Here is an 18,860-nt window from a genome sequence, read left to right on the forward strand (position 1 = left end):
CACCACCACTACCACCACCACCACCAACAACAACAACAACAAAATCAGTAGACCAGAGAATCTATGACTTTAGACAAGATTTCCCCTCACATATCTGTTAACTTACTTATTCCTTTGAGCTAGATGGTCATAAAGCTTTTCCTTCCTCTTGGTAGCTTTGGCTCCCTAATTGGAGAATCAGGCAGGAGGAATCTGGGGCATTCCTTGGTTCAGCAGCCCTGAACACTCAGCTTTATTTTCATACCATTGTATTGCACCATCTCCACTATAAAACTTTGCAAACTGCAGTCTCAACTTCTGAGCTCACCAAGCACTTTTGCTGGGGAAATGGTTGTTTCCTCCTCAGAGATGCTCTCTGGACAAAGGTGAGAATTCTCCTTGGGTTGATGAAGGGAATTTCCAACTTGGAATGGTGCTGTGCCCTTATAACCCCAGCACTGTGAGTTAGAGGCAGGAGCATTTCGAATTTGGATTTAGCCTTGGCTACACAGTAACACTGTCTCAAAAAAGCAAAACAAAATAAAACAAACAAACAAACAAACAAACAAAAACATTCTGTTACCTCCTGAAGGAATCTGCTGTGCAGCACATAGGTTTTTGTGGTAAAGAGTATCCGTCTTGCTGTCGGGGGAAGGCTCCTAGGGACTCCATTCCTTGAGATTTTTGAGAATTTCAGTCAAACTTAGGAAAATACTCTGAGCTAGACAATAAAAAATGAGCCATGGTAGGGAGCCCATAAAGATCATCGATGAAAGCTGAAGAAGAGCCAAGGACTAACTAGGGTGCAACCCTAGAAGCCCACTGTGGTGCTTCCACTGAAAAGGCAAATGTGGCTTGGAGGTCAGGAGTGTGTACACTGCAGCTGGACCACCTGCTCTTTCTAACATGCTTACTGTATCACTTTGTGAGGGATCAGTGTGGCAATAGACACGAAGCACTAAGAATGACGACTGGCATATTGCAAGTGCTACACAAGCCTTTGATAGTCTTATTGTTATTAATTAATATTAACTACTTATGCCTAGTTTTCTATTTATCATCAAGAAACATGTTGTAAGGATATGGAAAAAAAGCAATGTAGTTTCCTACTCTCTTCTCACCACAACACAAAACACTTTGTGACTCTGACCCTAGATTACGTGTTTCCCACATAGAAGCTGAGCAATCAATTCTTGCAGACATTGAGATCCTTTCATTCAATGATTTGTCTATAGGCTTGAGGAGCTCAGTTCCACAAGACTGCCTTCATCTCAGATGACATTTGCAAATAATAGGTTGTCACTTATACTTCTGACTATAAAATGGGTTCCTACTGGTTCCTACTTGGTCTTAACTGAAATGTTAGAGGACCTCATAAAACTCCAACAGGCCCATCTCTTAAGAAAACAGCAATCTGGTAGGGTCATTGAGTTTAGTTAAAATCATCCTACTTTTGGAAGATTTTAAGCTCTATCAAAAGAATGACCTTGTGGAGTAACTGGGACCAGCGGGACCAGGCACACAGGAACTCCATCAACCCAGTGGCTCAGGTTGCTTCCGGTCTGGGCTGGCCGGTGCCCTGAGCAGAGAGCTTGGGCACAAGCTCTGCAGCCAGTTCCACAACACCCAGAGGAAGCTCCACTCCCAGGAGCTCTAACAAGCCCAGGGTCACAGGATCCCAGAATCATAGGATCACAGAGACAGCTTGACACTGAGGAGTTTTGACACAACCAGGATCACAAGAAGGACAGGCTCCAGTCAGATTTAGCAGGGGCACGTAGCACTACAGATAACCAGATGATGCAGGGCAAGTGTAAGAATATAAGCAACACAAACCAAGGTCACTTGGCATCATCAGAACCCATTACTCCCACCATAGCAAGTCCTGGACACACCATCACACCGGAAAAGCAAGATTCAGATATAAAATCACTTCTCGTGGTGATGATACAGGACTTTAAGAAAGACATAAATAACACCCTCAAAGAAATAAAGGAGAACACAGGTAAACAGCTAGAAGCCCTTTAAGATGAAACACAAAAATCCCTTAAAGAACTACAGGAAAACACAATCAAACAGGTGAAGGAAATGAGCAAAACCATCCAGAATCTAAAAATGGAAATAGAAACAATAAAGAAATCAGAAAGAGAGACAACCCTGGAGATACAAAACCTAGGAAAGAAATTAAGAGTTGTAGATGCAAGCATCACCAACAGAATGCAAGAGATAGAAGAGAGAATCTCAGGGGCAGAAGACACTATAGAAAACATTGACACAACAGTCAAAGAAAATTCAAAAAGCAAAAAGATCCTAACCCAGAAGATCCAGAAAATCCAGGACACAATGAAAAGACCAAACCTAAGGACAATAGGTATAGAAGATAGTGAAGACTCCCAAAGTAATGGGCCAGTAAATATCTTCAACAAAATTATAGAAGAAAACTTCCCTAACCTAAAGAAAGAGATAACCCATGAACATACAAGAAGCCTACAGAACTCCAAATTGACTGGACCAGAAAAGAAATTCCTCCCATCACATAATAATCAAAACACCAAATGCACTAAACAAAGAAAGAATTTTAAAAGCAGTAAGGGAAAAAAGGCAAGTAACATATAAAGGCAGGCCTATCAGAATTACGGCAGACTTCTCACTGTTAAATTGATTGTTGTTTTATTCAAACAACTTTTATAATACTCATTTTTACTGTTATAATGTTTTATAAATTTTAAAGAATATGACAAAAAAGATATTGTAGGTATTGAAGAGGGGGTCTCTGGAAGGAGTTGGGGTACAAAAGGAAAACAAGAATGTGATTTAATTCTATTTACTTAAAATATGTTTTTAAATGTTAACAAATTCAGATAAATTGAAATCATATACATTCTATATACACATTCACTATGTACTCACATTCACACTTATATGTATATACATATGTATATATGTATAGAGATATACATATGTACATATATACTATATACATACATATATAGTATACTATACTGTAATAGTATATTTATACATATACATATATATATTCATACAATATTGGAATTACCATAAGCATCATCCTCTCCAGTAAAATGAACATGGTAATAACATTCATATGGTGTTGACCATAGCCTGATAATCTGTACAAGTATGGTATATTGTCATCAAAATAACAATGACCTCACATATAATCTTGCTACCATCCTTCCAATATTCCTCTACATCTGAACCCTTGTTAGAACATTCTTCTGTAGGAGAGGGTGCTTGATTTTTACTCCTGGGGTACCCATTTGATGGTTTTATAGTCACTTAGTAACTACCCTAACCAGTTTTCTTTGTATTACAGGATGATGTTTATAAAAATGTATGCAAATGACTGAGAACTAAACAGAGAGAGACCAGGGGTGAGGGATGGGATGGGGACAGGAACAGGATAGGGACTGGGAGGGAGAAAAAGAAGAGGAGAAGGAAAGAATTATCCCACTCTTTAGAGAAGCCTAAGCACTAATGAAGGAACATACATACATACATGCATGCATACATACATGCATATATACATGCATACATACTATATGCACACTAAATACACATGTAAATACAGTACATACACACACATCCTACATAGACATACTACACATACACACACACACACACACACACACACACATATACCACATACACATACACACATACTACACACATACACAGCACACACATACTACACACCCACAGCATATACACATCACAGAGTATAGTTAATATAGTATAGTACCATGTGTACATCTTGCTTCTTCCTACTGTGTGGTAGTTTGAATGAACATGGTCCCCATAAATTCATAGGGAGTGGCATTTTTGGAGGCATGGCCTTGTTGTTGGCATAGGTATGGTCATACTGAAGAAAGTGCATCATTGAGAGTGAGTGTTGAGGTTTCTGAAGCTGAACTCAGACCCAGTGTAACCCTCTGTTCCTGCTGCCTGCACATCCAAAGGCAGAACTCTCAGTTCCTTCTCCAGCACGATGTCTGCCTATGTGCTGCCATTCTCACCACGCTGATAATGGTCTAAACCTCTGAACCTGTAGAGCAGCCCCAATTAAATGTTTTCCTTTAGTGGCAATCACTAAGTAACATTATTAGGTTTGCTGAGACAACTCTCCATGTGTCCATTGCTAAGTGTCTACACAAAGTTTGATACCTTCACATGAGCTCAAGATGCCCCAAACCCTGAAAATTATGCTACAAGTAGCACTGCTTCCTAGCTCAAGAGCTCTGATTCTTTTGATCATTGCATTTGCTTCACTGTTGGCTTTAAAGCTGTTATGGTAGAGGGGAGATTTCCTTTGTTAGAGTTGTTTCCAAGATTAATTTTTGGGTAATGCGATCACATAGAGCCTGTCCCCATGCTGGCTGCACTGCCTGCTAGTTGCTTAGGAATGGGAATAAAAGAGGACTTTTTTATTTTTTTGTAATTTCATCATACCCTCTCTATGTAGTATGAGTTACACCTGTGAATTTCACCTACTGACCCATGATGAAGAAGATATTACTTGAGGGTTCCCATAAGAAATAAAATTGTCAGAATTCTATAGGGTTGACTCAACACTCACTAGAAGGAAGTAAGGCCTGTGATTCTGCTAAGAGTAAATACTAGGATTGCTATCTAGGTCCCCTTCCAAACACAGGTCTGATTTTTCCTTAGGCCTTGCTCTCCTTTGTGTATGAGGCCTTTCCCCTAAGCATCTCTGATTATCCTACAGCCTCCCTCCTGGCATCTTAGCTGATATGAGAACATTGGCTGTTATCCGGAGCCAGGCCTGCTTGATTAAGACTCCTCATGCTTCTGAAGTCGTATCATCACCTTGAAATCTTTCAAGCCATTCTCCTCCCTTCCAGTCTCAGGAACAGGTCCAGATTCTTCATTAATTACATTCTTGAAGCTTGGTAACAGTAATAATGGTCTGGAAAGGCAGGTCTGCTGTACAGGCTTGTGACTAGTCACAGCTCCAGATGAGAGCCTCGCTGTGACAGATAGTGTCAGCTACCTCACAGTCACCAATGCCAAGGTCAGATGACTTCATCCTCTCTCATCGGTATAGATGCCATTCCCTTAGCCCCACATGGTCCTCCCATAATATCCACTGTGAGTACCAAGGGAAAACCAAGGCCCAGGGACATCCACTTCTACTTCTGGGAAAGATACACATGCGGATTACTTATGCTAAAAAAAGGAAGACTGTGTTTTTCTGTCTGTAGACACATAGATACCTTTTCTTCTGTACTCCACCATCTCCAAAGTAGTTCCAATGCAGTAGTTGTCTTCTGCATTGAATTTCATGAGTTGACTCGTGCTTTGCCTGAAGTGCATCCCTGCTCAAAGCTCAGGTCAACCCTCACGGCTTTCTAGTTTTTGTCCTCACCCCTCATCTTCCTCCAATCACACCACTGACAAATATACCCTGATGGCTTTAGTCATTCCCCGCCTTTCCAAATGTATTGTCTTCTCAATCCTGCCACCTACCACCTGCATAACCCTTGACGGGGAGCCATTTGACCTGCAATAACCCCAGGTGTCACACAATGACAAGTATTCTTCCATACTCTCTGCCCATCATGCCTGTTCTCAGTGTAGTGTAGGCCCACAACATTGTACCAGTGGGAGTGCTGAGTACTGCTTTGAGTCAAAGTCTTCTTGATGGTAGGAGCCCTGTCTTCCTATTTAGTACTTATATCAGATGTTCTTTGTCTAATCCCAAAGAGAGGACGTTCTCAGTAAGAAAGGGAGGAGGCATAGAAAAAAAGAAAAGAGAATCTGGGGATGTAGTTCAGTGTGAAACACTTGTGCAATATGCTTAGGTCCTGGCTTCAAACTCTAACAACACCCACACCCCTGACATACACACACCTCTGACACACACACACACACACCCTACCCTCCACACTCACACTTGTCTCTTCCACTATCGTCACGATGTCATATGAAAAGTGCTTAGGTTTTTGCATGCCACCGCAGGACACCTTTTTCCCTTGACTACTTTAAATAGATTGCCTCTGAATTTCTTTTTCTCTCAGCTAGGTTGGTGGGGGTGTTGGCATTTACTTTGCAATTTGATTTTATGCTTATGAGGAAAAATGGTTTCAGAAGGTGCACCTCATTCTACAAGAGTGGTCAGTCAGCCATGAGAATGAAAGCAGGGTCGTTAGTAGCTGAACAAGGATAAGAACCCAGCTCTTTTTTCCTCTCATCAGGGCACAGCTGGGCCTGCAGATACTGCACAATGATTACTTATTTGTATCTGCCTTTGGGGGGTGTTTCGAGGTTTGACTAATACCCTCAAGTTCTTTCATTACATCCTTGCAAAATGATTTGTTTTTTGTTTTTTGTTTTTTGATTTGTTTTTTTGATTTTTTTCAATATATAGGAAAAATAGATTTGTTGACAGGGCAACATTGAACCTCCTACCCAGACCCTAGACTTGGACTTTCTTTATAGACATTGCTGAATTGGAGCTACATACAGAATAAAACTGTTTTATCATGTGGCAAGTTTAACAAATGGGTGTTTTAGGAACTCAGAAGAGCTTGGTGTCAAAGTCCAGCCCACTTTGCATCCTGTAGAGTTCCATGCATGATAGTTTCTCTCTTTCCTTTTTTTTTTTTTTTGAGACAGGGTTTCTCTGTCTAGCCCCAGCTGTCCTGGAACTCACTCTGTAGACCAGGCTGGCCTTGAACTCAGAAATCTGCCTGCCTCTGCCTCCCAAGTGCTGGGATTAAAGGCGTGTGCCACCACTGTCTGGCTTCCATGGTAGTTTCTGTATAGTGCAATACACACCTGGCCCTTTCTTTTGCCTTTACTTCTTCTCTCCCTGATTTGTCAGACAGAACATTGGAGTTGTAGTCATCTAGAGCTAGTTCTGACTCTATTGTTTAGAAATGTATAGCTGCAAGTTAAGTCCTTAATCTTCACCAACTTCAGTGACTTCTCTGAAATATGGATGATAGCAACTCTGCTGGTTTCTTTCTTAGAGCCTGTGATGTGTGCCACAGTAGGGAAAGGGATTGGAAGAAGATAAAATGTCTGTTTCTTTTCTAAGTCTTCCACCAAATCATATCCAACTAGTGTGCTGCATGAACGGCTTATTTTACCTTCTAAAGTACACACACATACTTTAGTGTTATTAGTGGTTAATAGGCACTTTGATTTTCCTGTAGAAGATTGTATTCTTCCTGCTGCTTGCCATTTAAGTTTCCAGCATTTGGTTGCGAATCTTTAGAAAAAGAAATGTATAATTATTCCTTTTGGCTCAGCAAAAGAAAAAGAATCCCACCAAGCTGGACATCATTTTTAGCACTGAGTTGCCTTTTTAAGGACTGTGGTTCAGTTGGTTTCAAACCAATGGAAGTTTCTGGGAGATAAATGTAATGTATATTTTCAACTCCAGTAAAGATTATGTCACAGTTCTGAGCAGCTATATATGTTTTTTTTCCTAATATGGCAAAAGCTTAGAGAAAAGTTACTTTTTTGCTTTTTGAGTAGAGAAAACATTTCTTGGAAAAAAATTCTGATCTTTTGGAATAGCATGACATCCACATGGTCCTTCAGTGGAATTTGGTACAAGGTCACAAAACAGGTAGTGGCAGACACTGAGGAATTCTGAAGAGTCAACCATGAATCCCTTGCTTTCAGGAGAGCAAGATGTGCTGGAGACAGTAAGTAAACAGACAGCTGTTCTATCACACAAAGCCCCAGAGACACCATCGGAGAGATGCTAATGTGATTTGTGAGATGGGTTAACCTCATCTTTCCAAAGAAGGCAGATATGTAGTAAGATGAGTAGGACTTTAAAACATCCCAGGTGGACCTTGCAGTAGAGCAAGCTGGATATCTCAAAGGTGATAGGCACTTGAAGGAAATAAGGAAAGTGGAGAGGAAGGCTCAGTGCAGACATGGGGACCCATTGTAACACTGGAGGCTTGACTGCTGTTTTCAGGTGGCAAGGAGCCATTAATATACATTCCAGGGAGGAGCCTTAAACTGAGAGGACCTTAGGTTGGAGCCCACCACTTTATTAGATCAATGTGGAAACTCTGCCAATGGAGGAAAGGTTTTTCATGGCCACATGGGTCGTGAGGGGTTGATGGCATCCACATGTCTTTATGTAGGGGAGTGTCAGGGCTGGATGGGGGAGGGTGGCCATCACAATGAAATGCAGCCTTGACCTTTTGAAGGCAGATTCTCATAGGAACGTTTGGCTGAAGATTTATCACGGGGATTGTACTGTTTGGGCTAATGACCTCAGCATGCCTTTTTGCTTAGTATTGCCTTTAAAGGAAAGGCCATCTCTCCCTAGAAATGCTCTTTGGTTATTTTTAAACTGTGTGGTAGGGGGAAATTAGTGGAATTCCTAAGGTCATCTACAGCTGTTTTTCTCCAAAGACCAGCTGAATGTTTCATGAGATTTGCTCATTAGGACTTTTACCCTTCTGTGAAGCAGTGTCCTGGGTCTGGGAAAGAAGCAAAGGGAGAGTGTGAGGAAAAGGGAGCCAGTGCTGAGATACCTGCTCCTTTTGCTATTTAATAGTAACCTCAAGTGCAGTTCTGCATAAAGGTAGTCATTTCTCCTACCTTCTCATATATATAAGTGTGTGGGGGCTGTCTTTCTGGCAAATGACTACTCCCTTGAAGGATGGTTGGAGTTGAAGGTTCAGAGTGTTCAGTATGACACCCAAGCAGAATAATTCCTGACCAAATCACCTGTTAATTCACATCATGAAACAGTTATCATTATGAGATAGCACTTCTTACTCCAGGATGCTACTCAAAGAACTTTATAGTGATCAAGCCAGGTATTCCTTAAGGCTTGAAGGAGGGCTTCAAGTGGTATTTGACATCTGTAACTATAACACCACTACTCTTGTGTCTTAGGGACTAGGGAGAGGAAGGCTCAGGGTCAGACAAGGGGATATGCCTGTGAAGTGAAGGCAGATGAAGATGTTCCTCATTGTTTCCACAGGCAACTAGGAACCTTCTATTAGCCTAAGTCAAGGATATTTGCTTGAAGCTCATGCTGTGTTAGAAAGTGAATAGGCAGGTATGCATCCTCATGCAGCATTTTATTTACAAACTGTCTTCGGATAGGTGGTATTATTGGCTCCCTGCATCGTTTCGCACCAAGGGAGGATGGCAATGGTTTGTTTCAAGTTCAGAGTGGAACACACAGGAGCCTTCAGTAAGAGCTTTATCCCTAATCAGCAAGCTAATAAGTGGGTGACCACATTTCAAACAATTCTCTGTGGATTTTAATCTCATGATTTTCCCTTGTAACAATGCCAAACAGACTGAGAAAAGGGGGCCAGTTTTCTCTCTCACCACAGTAGCCGTTCAAGAGATGCCTTTAGAGAAAGGAAATGGCTGCACATACACCTGAGCATTGAAGGAGAATCTATATCATGGCTTTTTAAACATGACAGGTCAAAACACCTTTGTCTCATTAGCTCTGGAACAATGGTTGTTGTTTGAGTTAGTGTTCAATGATGTCACAATAACAATGTGCAATTATGCTAATGAAAACAATACCTGTACCTGACTGGAATAAATAGTGGGTTAGTAACATCAGCCAAGGGTTAATTTGAATATCTTCAAATTTCTATTGGAGATGGGGAAATGGCTCAGTGGGTAATGTGCTTAGCACCCAAACATTAGATCTGAGTTTGAATCCTCAACACTACATTTAAAAAACAAAACAAAACAAAACAAACGAGCAGTGCTTGTTTGCAGTGGCCCACACCTGTAATTTGAGTGCTGGGCAAGGGAAGACAGGCAGATAGCTGGAGCTCACTGATCAGCCAGTCTAGCTGAAACAGTAAAGTCAGGATCAGTGCTTGACCGTGTCTTGAAACAGTAAGGAGGAAAGCAAATGAGGAAGATATTTGGCACTGGTGTCTGGCTTTCATATATACCACTACACATCATATACATATGCACATGTGTGCACATCTGGGCACCAGCTACATGAATGCAAAAGAATTATAACAGTGATGTTGAAAATAGATCCAGTTTTCTTTTCCTTTCCTTTGTTCTGAAACATTTGGAGGTGATGTCACCCTTGTCTAGGTGGGCAGGAAATTTAGAGGAATACTCTCAACCTTTTAGTACCTTATTTAGTACTTAAGATTAAAACAAAGCAAGAAAAGATTAAAACAAAGCAGAGGGAAGTCTTTCTTGAAGAGTGTAATATACAAGTCAGAATTTCATTTAGAAGTTACCATAATGCTAATACATCCAATAATGAATAGCTAATCTTTTAGACATTGTCTATTTGCTTTATTCTTCTTAGTAAAATAGAAAGATCAATATGATGCTCATTTTCAGACAAGCCTGAAACTTATGGATGCTCAGTAGCTTGTACTGTGGGATGCATACAGTCTGCATTGGTCAATTCAGCTCCAAAGACGGTGTCCTCTGCTATTCCCTGGGAGAGATGTAGAAACATTCCAAGGGCTCAGTGAAAGAGTTAATGTTGGCAGATTGCAGTAGGGATTTTTGTGTAAGGACATGGGTTATAGGAGCAGTTTCATGGGGGAGGTCATTCAAGCTGGGACTTGAGAGAGAAGGTTTGACTGTAAAACACACAGAAAAGGTGTTCCAGATGGAGAATGCAGCGTGAACACCAGGCGATGATGTGGAAAGAATGAATGAGGAGTGGGTTGGCTGGAATTCAAGGGGTAGAAAGAGGCCTATGGATAAGAAAGATGACTATAGGGCTCAGGATTAGAATAGCATTAATACTAGGATGAAGAGTTTGGATTCTGTATCAGGGAAATTCTAGGGGAAATGTTTGAGTGATGGTATAGCTTGATCAGAGTGATGGCTTCTGGGTCTGGGTCTATTGGATTATTTAATAAGCCAAGACTGATGGAGAAGGAGGCTGGAAGTAGAAGTGGAAAGAGACTGTAGAGGGTCTGTCAGCTGCACCAGGGATGGTTGGACAAGGAAAGAAAAGTGTCCAGGTTGCCATCCACAGTTGCTTTGGAGGATGTATTTGTTCAGTAGGAGTGCTGGAGAGGTGAAATACTTACCCAGAATGTGTGAGGTGCTCGGTTTTATCACCACTCCTGCAAAACAAAACAATAACAACAAAACATTAAGCAGAAAAAAAAAAGTGTAGGGGCCTGTCTAGCAAACTGGGGATTCAGAGATGCCAAAGGGTCAATGGAGTTGAGTTCCTCCTGGGAGTTTCTCCTGGGAGTTCTGTGGAAAATGTTTCCTAGCTTTTGCAGCTTCTAGAAGATAATGCCCTGCCTTCTTCCTCCAATTTCAAAATGCACCATTCCAACTGAGTTCTTCAGCGTATCTCCCCCCTCCTTTCCTGCCCCTTCTCATAAAGACCCCCATGATTATGTTGGCTCTACCTAGATAATTTGGCATAGACAATCTCCCTATGGCAAGATCCTCCATCTCATTTCCAAAGTTGTTTTTGCTACACAAGGCAATGTATTTATAGTTTCTAAGAAATAGCATGTGGTGATATTTGGAAGATCATCATTCTGCCTAATACAGAGTCAACAACTACATATATGGAATACAAGTTATAAAAAATTTTATATGCCTCTTGTAATCAAGCTTGACTTTTGTGTGTGTGTGTGTGTGTGTGTGTGTGTGTGTGTGTGTATCTTTGAATCAACTTGATTTTCCTCTCTGCCCTCTTTTCCCAGTCAATTATGCAATAAATGAAGTGCCAGCTATGTGTCAAGCACCATGCTAGGTGCTGGTACACATAGCACAGTAGTAATGCCAAGGCTTCTGCATGGTACTGAAAAAAAAAAGGTAGAAGCAGAGTGGAGAAGTTAGCGTAGAACCAGAAACCAAGACACTACACTCTTGACTTATGGCGTGCTATAACTGGTGTCAAAGCCTAGCTGGGAAAACTGAGAAATGTTGAAATTTTAAGAACGGAACCCTCTCACCAACCTCTCTCTTACCCACACCTCAAATTTAGAAGACTTTAAAAAATCTCTTCAAAGACCTCAGTGGTGGGGTCTGCCTGAGTATCCCCATAGGAGCCTGTAATTTACTCGCTAAAATGGGGTGGGAGTGTAGGAGAAGGAAGAGTGTCACCTGAGGTAAGAGGAAAAACAGGGGCAGTCACACTTCAGTCTCAAGGCAACATGGAAAGGTGGAGAACTGGTGGGATGTCAAGGCTCCGTGCGAAGGGGTATTTACAGGGTACTCACTACACCCATCCATGTCATCCTCATGATAACTCTGTCTGGTATGTTCTGCTACCCACACAATACAGACAAGGGGACTAACCCAAAGTCCTTAGGGAAGTCTCCAAAGACTCATAGAAGATCAGTCTTCTTCCGAGCAGCAGCCCTCTATGTCAAGGGCATGGGGAATGATCATGGCAAACAGCGGATTTCAAAAGCATCTGTTTAGAAGATAAAGAGGATGGAGGAGGAGAAGACATTGTCCATTGTAGGAACTGATATCTTTGACAGCATGGTTCATGGGCTGAGCAGAGATACGATTGGGCGAGGAGGCTCAGGTGTCCTAGGGTACCATAGCTTTTGAGACAAAGATGCTAAGTGTTGCTGCTGTGCTGGCAAAGTCTTTAATATCTCCTTGAAACTTGTGCCTCAGGTATATATCACTCTTATGGAGACATTCTTGGGATGCTGGTGTATGGTGCTGAACTCAGTAGTATGGCTTCATGGTTTGTGGCCTGGGTTGCTTGCTTGCTTTGTCCCTTACGTGCTAGATTGGAGCAGAGTTTAGATAGGGGAAAAGATCAATCAGTGGTCTCATCTCTCACTCTACATTGTTGTCACCTGGAACCTGCAATGAAAAACTCCCAGATAGGGGTCCTACCACTGACCTGTTACATGAGAATCACTTGGGGTAGGTAGCAGGGAAAGAGAATTTTAAAATTCTCTTTTAAATGTACAGAGTGATGGGTCTGACTGTTGGAATTTTATATATGTCTTATTGTACTTTGTTCTGATTTATATCCCTTTCCATTGCCCACTTCCATTTCTTTTGAGCATTCCTGATAGTTTCCTGCCTTCCCCCAGATAGGAGAACTGGGAATTTTAAGTTTTTCAGGTGATGCAGTAGTAACTTTGGAAACTCCCAAGTTAATACATCTGGAGAGAGTCCCTCACCTCCAGTCTGGCTGGGAATGTGCATAACTCTACACAAATGAGGCTTTTAAAGTCTAAGCTAGTGACAGCTCCAGTTGAGTTAACTTTATGTTTCTGGGTTTAATTCCAATCTAGTTAATGAATCAACTGCTCCCTCCACTCTTTTTCTTTATTTTTTTTTTTTTTTTTTTTTTTTTTTTTTTTTTTTTTTGGTTTTTTTCGAGACAGGGTTTCTCTGTATAGCCCTGGCTGTCCTGGAACTCACTCTGGAGACCAGGCTGGCCTCGAACTCAGAAATCCGCCTGCCTCTGCCTCCCAAGTGCTGGGATTAAAGGCGTGCGCCACCACCGCCCGGCCACTCTTTTTCTTTAACTATGAAACCTGGAAAATAATTACATCTAGGATTGGTCTGTAATTCCTGCTTGCTACCAGTGTGCAGGTTCCAGGCATGCTCTTGAAATCTCATCTAGTAATCTATATTTCCACTGAAATAGGATCTGTCCCATAAAAAGACATTTTCTTTGAGTGTTCTGGCTACAATGTCAAGCAGCTGTGCCACCTGAAGCACTTGTCTAACTTTTCCTCTTTGTCTCCGCTTTCTTGTCTGAACAAAGAACCAGTGAGGATTCTCTGATGCAGCTGTTACTGTGGGTGTGGGATATGAGCTCACTCTCACCACAGCTGAAAAACAACTGATATATAAAGGAAACTGTTCAACTTTTGATAATTGCTGAACTCCTTTAGCCAGTCATCAGTCATTTCTGACCTACTGGGAATCTTTTATAGTGATCCCAGACATGGTCAGGCAGAACAGCACTGTGGGCAAGGATGGCTTAGAAAATGCACGTTTCTGCACGTCGATACCTGCTGTTGAGCTGGATACTCTGAGTTTGATCCCTAGGACCCAAGTGGTGGAAGGAGAGAACTGACTCCCACAGGTTGTCTTCTGATCTCCACGTGTATGCCTTGGAGTGCTCATATTCATCCACATGCATGCGCATCACACTGTTTAAAAATATAAACTCTATCATCTGCAAACTGAAGTGGAAGTGCTGGGAGGGACAGCAGGAGCCTAATCCATAAGCCACGTTGAGGGTCAAGCATCAGAGCACCAACAGTGTAAACTGCTCACTGAAAAGATCTCCAAATAAAACCCAAACAAGTACCCAACCCAAACGGTCCACAAACGTCAACATAGAAACAAGTTCTGCAGCTCCTCTAAAAGATCATTGCTCCTGCACAATAAATTTAAAAATACAAAGGTAGGTAAAACCCCAGATAAGGGACCTAGAAGTTCACATATGAAAACAGCCCAGAGGTCACAAACAGGCAGGCGAGTCAGTTAATGAACTCAATCCAGAACCTGCAGAAGAAAGCCAGAGAGCGAAGAGAAAGGCAGCAACATGGATGCAAACTGGAGAGTGGGGTATACATGGCTGTGGAGGGCAGGGAAAAAGGAAGCCAACAGGTAAAACTCGCAAGCTTGTTCCACCCCGGTGTAAGTGCCAGTCTTCACTTGTGCACATGAGTGTGGTGTAGGGTATTAAAGGGAGACCTTTCTGCTGGGAGGGAGACAGGAAAATTCTGATTCTGTTCACCCCACCCTCATCTTTTCCTGCAATACCTGTGGGTTATTCCATTCCTCCTTCAATGCCACTGTGACTTAGGAAGGGTATGAGGTATTTAGCTTGATGCACCATGGTGCGTGTAAGTGTTACTACCAGGGATGATGAGATCATTGACCAGAGCTTTTCTTATTTTTATTTTTATTATACTTTTGGTTAAGCACCCTTCTCTCTAACTAAGACATGTTTGTATTTCTCCTTCTTCTATTGCCCAGGGGACTTTTCCCTCCTTTTGAGTTTTCCTCCTTAATGTCATGGGACTGTCAGAACAATTTGCTTTTGTTCTGAAAAAAAAAAAAAAATGCATCATGTGAGAGCCACTGCTGACCTGAGTTTCCCTCCTCTTTCTTGGGGCTCAAAGCCTTGTCTGATACAAGCTTTGCAGGAAAGCAGAGGATGGCTTCTGATTACCTTCTGGCAGAGCATCCTGGGAAGGAGATTCTTTAATTACCCAGGTTTTAACCTGAGGTTTGGTCAGTAAGATGATTGAGGTTGCGTCTTCCTCTTTGCTATTAGCAAAAGCAGGTGGTGCTTACAGTCTTGGTTTCACTCTTCAATTTATTATCTGGACAACTGGCAGGAGGAGCACTCACTTTTATAGATGAGCCATGGCAGTGATGACACCCAGGAAGTATCAACCAAACAGTCCACATTCAAATCTCTCCAGTTTCCCATCTGGGTTGTTGTTCCTAGGGCTTCACAGGTACCTCAGTTTACTTTCTGCTACTGAGAACAAAAGCAACTTAGGGAAGAAAAGTTTTATTTGGTTAACACATCCTGATCACAGTTCATCATTGAGGGATGTCAGAGTAGGAACTAGAATAGGGTAGGAACCCGGAGGCAGGAGCTGATGCAGAGGCCATGGAGGAGTACTGCATACTGGCTTGCTCCGCCTTGGGTTGCTTGGCCTGCTTTCTTATGGATAACATGAACTTGAGTTCTCACTCTGGAACCCACACTATATGTGTGTATGTCGGGGGGCGGGCAGGGGTTATGTGATATGGCCCATAGTGGTTGGGCTCAGCATTCCCACATAAGGAACATGCCTGGAGACATGCCCACAGGCCAGTCTAATGAAGGCAAGTTCTCCATTGAGGTTCCTGCCACCTAGGTGACTCTAGTTTGTGTCAAGTTTACAAAACTAACCATCACGTTGTGTGTCATCTGCAGTGTCCTACACAGAGCTTTCCAATATCTCCCTGAAGAAAAGGACACACTCACTCATCCTACACATGATTCTTAGATTCTTCCATAAAACAAGAGTCCTAGAGAAGTCATGTGATATTCAAACCACAGTACAAACCTGGAGACAGAACCCTGTGGATAACATGAACTTGAGTTCTCACTCTGGAACCTAAAGCTCAGTTCTCATGAAGTAGACGCTCCACCCCGCTACCCACTATCAACCTGGATTTCTTTATTTTCTACAGATACTTGATAACTTTTCATTCCAATGTGAGTGGCAGGTGCTGTGGGCACAAAGCTCTCAGAATCCAAATCTTACCTAGAAGTAGGTGGGTGGCAAATGAGTAGAGCTGAGATTGAGATGGACTCATGTCTATTGTGATAGCTGGAGTCAGGTGCTAATAGAACACAGCAGAGGGACTCTAATCTGACCTAGAGCAGTTAGAGAAGGCATGTATAGTACAGTAAGCAGTTAAGTCAGGACCCAGAAGGAAAGAATAGCTTATGCAAAGACCCAATGACAAGAGGAACTAGAATTGTTCAGCCTGGGGTTATGAAGGAAAAGAGCTTGGGGAAGAAGTAGGTATGAGTTCCCAGACCATCATAAGGATTTTTAGCTTCAGCTATTGGATAATGGAAAGATGGCAAAGCATTTTCAGCTTGTCATATAGCTTGGTGGGAGCTGAGTTGTGGGATAATCACCTGGCAGTGTGTAGAACATGAGTGGGAGGTTAGACACAAGGATGCTTCCACTTGTCACTGGGATACTTCTATGAATCAGTGATTTCCTATGAACACAGGAATATTCTTCATAACTTCCCTTCACACAGAGATTATTATCTCCCTCCTTATGGTGCCATGTACTTCAGAGGATGTCACATCTTACAGCCACAGCCAGTGATTTCTTTATGCTTAAGAGGAGAATGATGGTCCACAGACAGCAAACTTTATTTTGGCACCTCCTTTTGAGGAGTCCCTGTGGAAATGGGCACCGAAGAAGATGCCAGTGACAGGGTGATCTATTCTGTCAAAACAATTGGCAAATGTCAGTCTCGCTTGATGGCAAAGGCCTTCTTTGAGCTCAGTCCCTTTGTTTGTAAGAACACAGGACCTACCTCAGCATCGTTCTGTGGGGAACAGAAGGCATAGCAGGCACAGTAGAGGTACCCAGGAGACACTGACTCCCTTCTGTTACCTGCCCCTCCTTACTGCTGCTTCATTTCAGACCCTTACAGTCCTTACAATAACCAATGCAGTCTGGACCACTTCCTCTCTGACCCACTCTTCCTGTTATCCTAGCTCACTTTGTGGTGACCAGCCCTAGCCAATTTGTGGGTTTCACTCCCATCGCAGGGTGCTTTGATATCTGCATAGCATATCTCTTCATCTTTTTTGAGTTCCTGTTCAAATGTCATGTCAGTGAGGCCTACCTCAACCAACTTCTCTTATCTCACAGGACTATTCAACTTTTTTGTCCAGCTTTTTCTTCCATAGCTCTGTTACCTTGAGACATGATAGCCTAATTATTTAGACTTCAGAAATTTTAAAGAATTATTTGTATGATTTAATCCAACCCAACTCTTGCTGGTCATATGTAACTACACCATCAGGAAGCTTCCCTTCCTTCCTCTTTGCTGACTTTCTAGTGTGCAGAAGTGTGCTGGGCTCTGCAGTGGCTGACTGAAGGCATGAGTCAAGCAGTCACTTAGCTGGGAGCAAGCATGTGGTACTGAGGAGTCTCACCTGCCTTCTGGTCAACCTCATACAGTCAGACTGGATAGAGATTCCTGACTATTCATCTTGAAGGAGAGGGTTCCAGCCCTGCACTGCATTGGGAAATGAGAAAATTCCCCTCTGCCTTGTTAACAGCCTTCCATAAGAGGTGCCTTTGTTTGTTTGAATCCTTAGACATCAGGACATGCAAGCACTGGTTAGCTTGCATTTTTTTTTCCCTTGGATGTGTGGAAACCAACTTTTCCACCTGTGGCAGCTCTTCCCATTTCTACTGTGAGACCATTGAAATTATTTTTCTTATCCCGTCCCAACTCCTAGAACATAGAAGTAACCTCTTTCTGAACCAAATGGCAATACAAGGAAGGACTCACTGAGACAGTAGACAGACAGTATGTGACCTAAGTCCGTGTCCTTGCCAACCTTTGGGATCAAACGAGGTTGCTGTGTGTGAAGAACCGAGAAGACTTTATCTTGGTGACAGTGTGTGTTGAAACTGATTGACTGACTGATTCATTCACTACATGCCTAATCAGAGACACACAGTAAAATAGGGGCCTGAGAGCAATTATAGTAGTTGATATCTCTCTCTCCTCTCTCCCTCTCTTCTCTCTCAACAACATTTAACATTCACTATTATAATTATATGTGGATAAAATGAATAGATTTCCATATTTATTGATAAAATATATATTCACATACTCGTTTGGATGAAGGAGAAGGCTTTTGCATAAGCTAGGCTTCTGCTGCAAATGTGAAATTTTAGTGTCTTGTGACAATACACGTACGTTTGCTTCTTTCTGCCACAGCTATGGCTAAGCCAAAGTGACCCTGCTTCAGGTGGGTCAGGTTCAAGGATGTCACAAGAAGGACATGAAACATTAGGAACAATAACTTGATGTATTCTAGGTCTTACCTCTGGCTGTGAAAGTTAGCTTCATGGAAGTGGCACCTCTGATCTGCTTTGAAGGATGAACAGTTTCTAAGGCAGAAAGGCAGGCTATACAGCATATGCAAGTACATGAATTTTTTTTTTTTTTTTTTTTTTGGTTTTGGAGACAGGGTTTCTCTGTGTTGCCCTGGCTGTCCTGGAACTCACTCTGTAGACCAGGCTGGCCTCGAACTCAGAAATCCGCCTGCCTCTGCCTCCCAAGTGCTAGGATTAAAGGTGTGTACCACCACCGTCTGTCAAAAAATTTAAAAGAGGACA

General features: G+C 42.2%; 1 protein-coding gene across 17 annotated transcripts in view; it reads left to right on the plus strand.

The window, feature by feature from the left end:
• Sytl2 (synaptotagmin like 2) overlaps positions 1-18,860 on the plus strand; it is a 147,235-nt gene that overhangs the window by 59,474 nt on the left and 68,901 nt on the right. Inside the window, exon 1 of one of the 17 annotated variants that reach the window (XM_031387321.1) lies at positions 18,645-18,667. The exons of the other annotated variants lie outside the window; for them this stretch is intronic. The gene's annotated coding sequence lies outside the window, so the exon portion shown is untranslated. Of the gene's footprint in view, positions 1-18,644; positions 18,668-18,860 lie in introns of those variants that run through there. 17 annotated transcript variants of the gene reach the window in all.

This window comes from Mastomys coucha, unplaced genomic scaffold, assembly GCF_008632895.1.
Source record: "Mastomys coucha isolate ucsf_1 unplaced genomic scaffold, UCSF_Mcou_1 pScaffold21, whole genome shotgun sequence".
NCBI classification, from domain to species: Eukaryota; Metazoa; Chordata; class Mammalia; order Rodentia; family Muridae; genus Mastomys; species Mastomys coucha.